The 7,394-nt window shown below is 37.7% G+C and overlaps 1 non-coding gene across 1 annotated transcript; it reads left to right on the forward strand.

Annotated features, from left to right (window-relative positions):
- Positions 1-7,076: 7,076 nt before the first annotated feature.
- On the forward strand, positions 7,077-7,150 carry TRNAI-UAU (transfer RNA isoleucine (anticodon UAU)). Its single transcript has one exon. It is a non-coding gene; the product is annotated as a tRNA-Ile (tRNA).
- Positions 7,151-7,394: the final 244 nt, after the last annotated feature.

A 7,394-nucleotide genomic window follows, 5' to 3' on the forward strand; every position in this document is an offset into this window, starting at 1 on the left:
GTATAGAACATCAATTCGATCTTCCACAGAAGCCACTCCTTATTCATTAGTGTATGGGATGGAAGCAGTTCTTCCCATTAAGATGGGTGTCCGTTCACTAAGGACAGTATTGGAAAGTGAAATCCCTGAAGCAGATTGGTTGTAAAGCAAGTATGATCAGTTGTGCATGCTAGATGAAAAAAGACTCAAGGCCTTATATCATTTTCAAGGTTACCAAAAGAGGCTTAGGAAAGCTTTTGACAAGAAAGTGAGAACCAAAGATTTAAAGTTGGAGGATTTAGTTTTGAAGGAAATCAGAGCTCTAGTTCAAGATGCAAACGAGAAGTTCAAGCAAAATTGGGCAGGCCCATACATTATCAAGCAGATATACTCTAGGGGAGCAATAAGATTGATGGACTTAGATGAAAACCCTTTCACTGAGCCAACGAACATGGACTAATTGAAGAAGTACCACGTTTGAAGTGGTAGTCTGAAAGCCCCACGTCTGAAGTGGTTATAAATTATGTTATTTCCCTTCCTAGGTTTAAAAAAAAAAAAAAAGAGCTCACTACGTTGAAAACCCGAAAGGGCGGTCTAGGCAAAAATTAGAGCATAAAAAAAAAAACAAAAAAAAGGTAGTTTGAAAACCCGAAAGGGAAATCTACACAAAAGGAGAGTAAAAAAAAGAGTGAGAGAGCCTGCTAGGCAAATAAAAAATCAATGAACTATGTGATGACCTGATCCTTCTACAAAGGGGGTACGTAGGCAACCATGCATTGGTCTGGTCACAATTTCCCAAAACCAACATTTGCCCATAAACCAAAGTTTCCAAAAATTCAACCATTCCATTAAACCATGTCATTACACAAAATCCAAAAACTCTAACCCTAACGCAAAAAAAAAACCCCTAAACCAAACTTCAAGAAGCCAAACCCTAAAAAACCAAACCCCAAAAGCCTACACCTTAAACAGAACCCTTAACCTGCAAACCCTAAATAATTCCAAAACATAAGAGTTTTTTCATCAACTTCTAAATAAACATGTTCAAAGCCAAAAAAATAAGGTCACTTTGTCTTCAGTCTTTTCTCTTTTTGTTGATCATTGATTTCTTCTATGTTAGGTACTTCATCATTCTTGTCCCTTCTTTTGAATTCATAGTTGTCTTCATCGTGTCTTTCCTAGTTGTCTTTGAGAAATTGCTTTCTCATAGCAATCATCTCAGCTTCCTTGTCTTTTGAGAAATTGCTTTCTCATAGCAACCATCCCAGCTTCCTTGTCAACAATCTTGTTCACCAACTAGTTAGAGTATTTTGTAGTCATCCTGTGAAAGTCAACCTTGACAAAAGATTGGTCCACTCGGTCAGCCACCTCCAAGCCCAATAGCATGTTCTTTCTAGAAGTAGGATTTGTGTCCACAGGAGTGAAAGGTCTTCTTCTTTTGCCACCAGGCATTCCTTGCTCATATTGAAATTGTCTCAAGAGTCTATCTGCCTTGTAGAAATTTGCCCTCTGCAACCCAACAAGGAAGATGTGATCTGATCCTGGAGACCGTAGTAGAGGCGGTGGGCACTTCCACCAATAACAGTTCCATTGGATTGAGATACTGGATTTCTTGTTCAAGAACTTTACCCAATCACTTTCAATTTGGCACTCAATTATAATTACAGCCTTGTTAAGAAAACTGCTAGGCCCATAATTACCAGTTGTAGGCTTGGCAATCATATCTAATCGCTCCATCAGCCATATCTGCAAAGTTAAGGGACTTCCTAGGAAGTTTTGAGATTCTCCACCATGAAATACAGCATCCAGTCCTAGAAGAGTTTCTGCCAAGATCAAAAAAACAGGATTATCACCATCCTTAATTTGATTCACAACACTTATGACTCGAGCATCCATAAAACCGTGCCTTCCAAAGCAAAGAAAAAAAATTCTCCCACGAAGCATAGATCCAAGCCAAAGCTTTTCTGCATATTGTCGGTCACTCCATAGGTGCGTTTGTCAATCAGCCTAGAAACAATTGCACGAAGATTCACCATATGTCCTTCAATCATACTACCGGTGATGGAAATAGGAAGATTGATAGCATTAAAAAAAGATTCCCTATGCCGGGGATCACAAGAGACCGCTATAGATTTTCTGCTAGGATCATAGCCCAGGATAGAGGACAATTCTTCAATTTTCCGACAGCGTTCAGCAGTTTTAAACCAAAACACATGATCTTCAGGATCCCAGAATTTCACAGTAGCACGAAGGAAATACCATTTGATTTTGACATTCCTTAGAGCCTTGATTCCCTCTAGTTTGTAGGCTGTAAAATTGGTCTTGGTACTGAAATCAAAGCTACAAACCCATTTGTTGATATCATGAATTGTTGAATGAGAGAAATTATGATTGCTAGCCATGGTTGACTTTTGCTTGTGATTATTGTGTTTTGCTAACCTTGATGTAGAGATTTATTGCAGGAGAAATCATTTATATAAGCTACATCAGTTCCTAATCAGGTTTGAAATAGGTTTCAAAGAGTTTGTTGCTAAGTAGGAGAGTGTTTCATGATCACAAACGAAGGAAATATTTTTCAAAAAACACGAAAATGCGAAACATGCATTGGAAAAGCATAAGGAGTCGGCCCACCATGGCGTGAGCGTCATTGTGTGGTCAAGTTCCATTCAGCACTCTATAGGTGCCAAATGGCACTTCTCATGTGCCAACTGGCATGCAGCCCCTCCATCGAATATCCATGCAATTTTGCGTTCTCAGACATTTTTTTTTAAGATCATTTAACACTCAAAAAGATTTTTTTTTTTGGGGTCAAACTGAGGCATTCTGACGCATCTAACTCACTTGTTTTCAAAAGTCATCACTTGCATCATTGTTTTCAAAAAATTGATCAAATCGAGTTTTTTTTAAGACTCATGGATTCATGTTCCAAACTAAGGGCATTCACCCATGTCTCATTCTTTTTTTTTTTTTTAATCATCATTATCTTTTCAAAAAAAAAAAAGAACGAAAAAAAATCATTATCAAGATTTCAAAAAAAGAAAAAATCATGCATTCAATTTAAACTATGGACATTCGACTCCACCTCATTCAAGTGCAGATCCAATCAGAGCCAATTAAGATAAGTTTAAATTGGTACTACAAGATCTCATCAGGTGAATTCTAAACTTGTCGTAGTTCAAGTTTCTACATGATCCAAGGTGATTCCAAGGACGAATAGCTAAACATGGAAATTAATATAAGATTGTCTAAGGAACACTTTCTTTTGTTTTGCAAGAAAAATGAAAAGTACAAGTCATACATCATTAGGACTCCAAATCCGCCTGTAAGAGGATCTTCTTGACCCACCTCTAGAAGAGCAGCCTTCAATATTTCCTTCTTGACTTGTGAAAAATCGAGGATCATACTGACGATTTTCCAGTTCAAGGCTCCTGATCCTTTCCTCTAAAGCTCTTATGGTAGCATCAGTAGCTTCCATTTGATGTGCCTGAAAAGTCAGCAAAATCAAGTGTTAATTCCCTCATCAAGAAAAGTTCAAGCAAAAGACACTCAGAAAGCAACATGGCATACCCAGCTCGTATCATTGAGCACATATTGGGAGGATTGAGTATGAGCCAATGATAGCAAGCCACCAATCATCCACATGCTTTCCTCCACAAGATCCACATCAACCTGAAGCACAACTCTACTAGATTAAGAGCCATTTCATAAGCCAAGAAGAAATAAGAACAAAGGACTGAACATGCAAGACCATACCAGATCGGGCCAAGGAACATTCGGTGTGTGCTCTGGCCTAGTCAAAGGCATGAAACTATACGTTCCATCAGGATTCATCACATCATATTGCCATGCCAAAAAATGGGGATAAGTTTCCATGAAAGAACTAGAAGAGCTACCAGCATGGTGAAAAAAGGGAATATCTTCCTCTTCCTCTCCCCCTTCTTCTCCTTTAGAAGATGAAGGCTAAAAATTCAACATGCAAATGCTGTTACCAAGCAGAAATATGGAAAAAGAATTTTCAAAATGGAGATTTGACTTTAGAAGGGAAGAGAAATACCCTTATGCTAACCAAGCAACCTTGTAGATGAAGTCAAATGAATTCAGAATAATTCTCTTCTACTCCTGCAACGATATAGCCATTACGGGCCCGAGCAATCTCTTCATTACTCAGAAGGTCAGCCAACCGGACAGTGGAACAAGGAGGAATTGGAACTGTTGTAGGAGGATACTCATGTTCAACTTGGGGCAACACCCGATCATCAAGATACCAATACCTTCCATGTCCACATTTAAACAATACATGATGGCCATTCAACGCCAAAGCCTGCTTACACTCTGCATAGCCCCTCGCATCCAACCTAAGGATCTAAAGACATCTGAAAAATCACAAAAGAGCCCAGAATGAGAAACGACTAAGCCATAACCAAGTACCAAAGATTCCAAAAAAATAAAAATGGGGAAGGACTCACATCATCAGTAGTCAAATTTTCAATCACCAAGCGCCAACAGAGAAATCTAGGAAAGTGTAGACAAACGGTGTTTGGGCAACCAACGGAGAAATCTAGGAAAAATACCAGTAACCTCCTCCTGGATTTCAGGACCAACTCCAAAGTATTTGTACATCCAGACTTGAAAAAATTTAGAACACCATTACAACAAAGCCAAAATAATTTTCCAAAACCTACACATAGCCCAAAAAAGTTTTTTTTTTTCAAAACCCACACATAGCCAAAAAAAAAAAAAAAACTTTCCAAAACCTACACATAGCCAAAAAATCCCAAACCGCACTTGCCATACAAATGGAGCCCCACCCAACCTTGAAAGACTCCATCTAGAAAGTTGGGTCATGAAATGTAACACAGTAGCATAACCCATACCGCCCTAATCATAATTCCAGATTTGCTCAATTTTTCTCAAACTCCACAAGTAACGTAGATTCTTTGTACTGCCTAAATCCAGACACAAGAAAGTCCCAATAAAAAGAAGCATAAACATGCGAGCACCCTTTGCCACAGTCTCACATTGGAGAATATTCTCACATAGCCAAGACAAAGGGATATTGTTACTCCTCTTTCTAGAAGGCACTACACCTATAAGTTTCTTTAGTTCAGTTGAAGTAAGGGAACCGTTGACATGAATTCTCTCACCACCCAACCTTAGACCAGTGATAATAGAAAAGTCATAAGGTGTCAACATTACCTCACCAATGCCTGGAAAATGGAAAGTACATGTAGTGCCCCAGAAGCGCTCTGCTAAGGCAAGAAGTAACTGAAGATCCTTACATTCATGTGTCTCTTGATTTAACGGAGTTTCAAAGAAAGTACCAAATTGATGATGTTTTTGATATTAGGAGACAATGCTTCCCATGTGTTTTTCAACATTTGAAGACTACCTCGACTCTTGAGGCTCTGCAACACAAAAGTTAGGCCCATCATTTCCATGACCACAACCACACGTCCAACAAAATTTTCTCATGCCAACAAAAAATCACATGTCCAAAAAAAAACTTCCCGTGACCAAACTCACATATCCAAAAATTTCCCATGCCAACAAAATTCCCACAACCAAAACCCACATGACCAAAAATTGTTCACAACCAAAAATCATGCACCCAAAAAGGTCAATGCCCCACCACAACAACAAAAAATCAATGCCCCATCAAAACTTTCGCCACAATCAAAATTTTTCACATGTCCATACACAACTACCAAATCTTTTTTACCATAACCATGCACAAAAAAAAATTCCTACATGACCAAGATAGCCAACAAATAATTTCCTACATGTCCATGAACAACAAGTAAATTCTCACATAGCCAAAATCATAACTACAAAAATTTTCCATGAACCAACATGACATACCCAACAAAATTTTTCCATAAGTTAAAATTTCATGCCCACAAAATTTGTCCATACCCACAAATTTATCCATACACATACCCACAAAATTTTGCCATGTTCATAAAAAAAAAGTTTACGCATGCCAACAAAATTTTCCACATACATCATGAGCACATTCATATAGGCCTACAACACAAATTTTTCATAATGCCAATACTCTCAAAATCCAAACTAAAATTCACCCAACAACATCATAATCTACCCACATTGTCAAAATTCCATAAGCTACCAACATTGCCCAAATTGCACCATGACCAAAAATAACACTTCAAGAATGCTCCAAAGCCAACATTACAACATGATCAATCATACAATGCCCAAAATTGCAACAACAAAATGACAATATCTCACCATGAAACTTTCAATGAAACATGAAACAACATTTTTCCAAGCAAAGAAACCAAAGAAAAACTCACCTTGATGTCTACAAGAGAATATGGAGCATGGGTCTTAGGGTCTTGAAGAAGCCCCTCCTCATCATGCCAATCAAATGTTGGATCATATTTCTTACCATGAAAAGTAAGAGAAGAGGACTCATTGGAAGAAGAAGCCATGTTGATGCAAAGAAAAATGGGTTTAAAAAATGGGTTTCACCAAAAATGGGTGTGTGGCAAAGGTGCTCAAAAATACAAGGATCTAAAGAAATATTGAGTGAGATAGATGAGGGAAGGTTGAGAAGCTTAAGAAAAGCGTTTTTTTTTTTTAGAAGAAATGGTGATGAGGGAGAAAAATCAAGTGAAAGAAGAAGGTGAATAGTGTTAATGGAGGAAGAGAAAGTGATGACGGAGGAAGCAAAAAGAGAGAAAAGAGATATATGATGAATGGGGGGCCAAAATTCGGCCCCAACATTAAGGATTTAGCTGAGTTGCTAAGTCAACTCAGTCAAACTGAGTGGACTCAGTCAACTCCTTAAAAAATAATAGAATAAAAGTTTTTCTTTTTCTTTTTATTTCCTTTCCCCACTCCTAAAAAAAATTTACATCATAAAAAAAAAGATAAAAATCAAAAAATCAAATTTTCAAAAAAAAAAAAAAAAAAAGAAGAAGAAGAAGAAAGGAGGAAATTTTTTTGGAATGGATTAAAAATAAAACTTCAAGTTCAAATCATTCTATATAAATAGGCTATTCTATTTGTACCAATATGGTAGAGGGTTGTACTCAATCCTTCTTTGTCCATTAGTTCCCAGACCCTCTCTTCGTCGCGGGGTAGAGCAGCTTGGTAGCTCACAAGGCTTATAACCTTGAGGTCACGGGTTCAAATCCTGTCTCCGCAACATTTTTTTTTTTTTGACAAAAAATGGAGGATTGACTCTTGTAACTAGTAATTAACTACTATTTTTTCTTTTTCTTTTGGGGTGGCAGGAGGAAAACAAGGGAATTGTATAGAAGTGAAGAGGATAGAACCACTCTACTATCACTGTCAACTATACTTAATTCTTTATCCTATTAAAAAAAATGAACCCATTACCCTAGGCGAATAGCGGGAATCGAACCCACATCTTCTCCTTGGCAAAGAGA

This window comes from Castanea sativa, chromosome 8 (genome assembly GCF_040712315.1).
Source record: "Castanea sativa cultivar Marrone di Chiusa Pesio chromosome 8, ASM4071231v1".
NCBI lineage: Eukaryota > Viridiplantae > Streptophyta > Magnoliopsida > Fagales > Fagaceae > Castanea > Castanea sativa.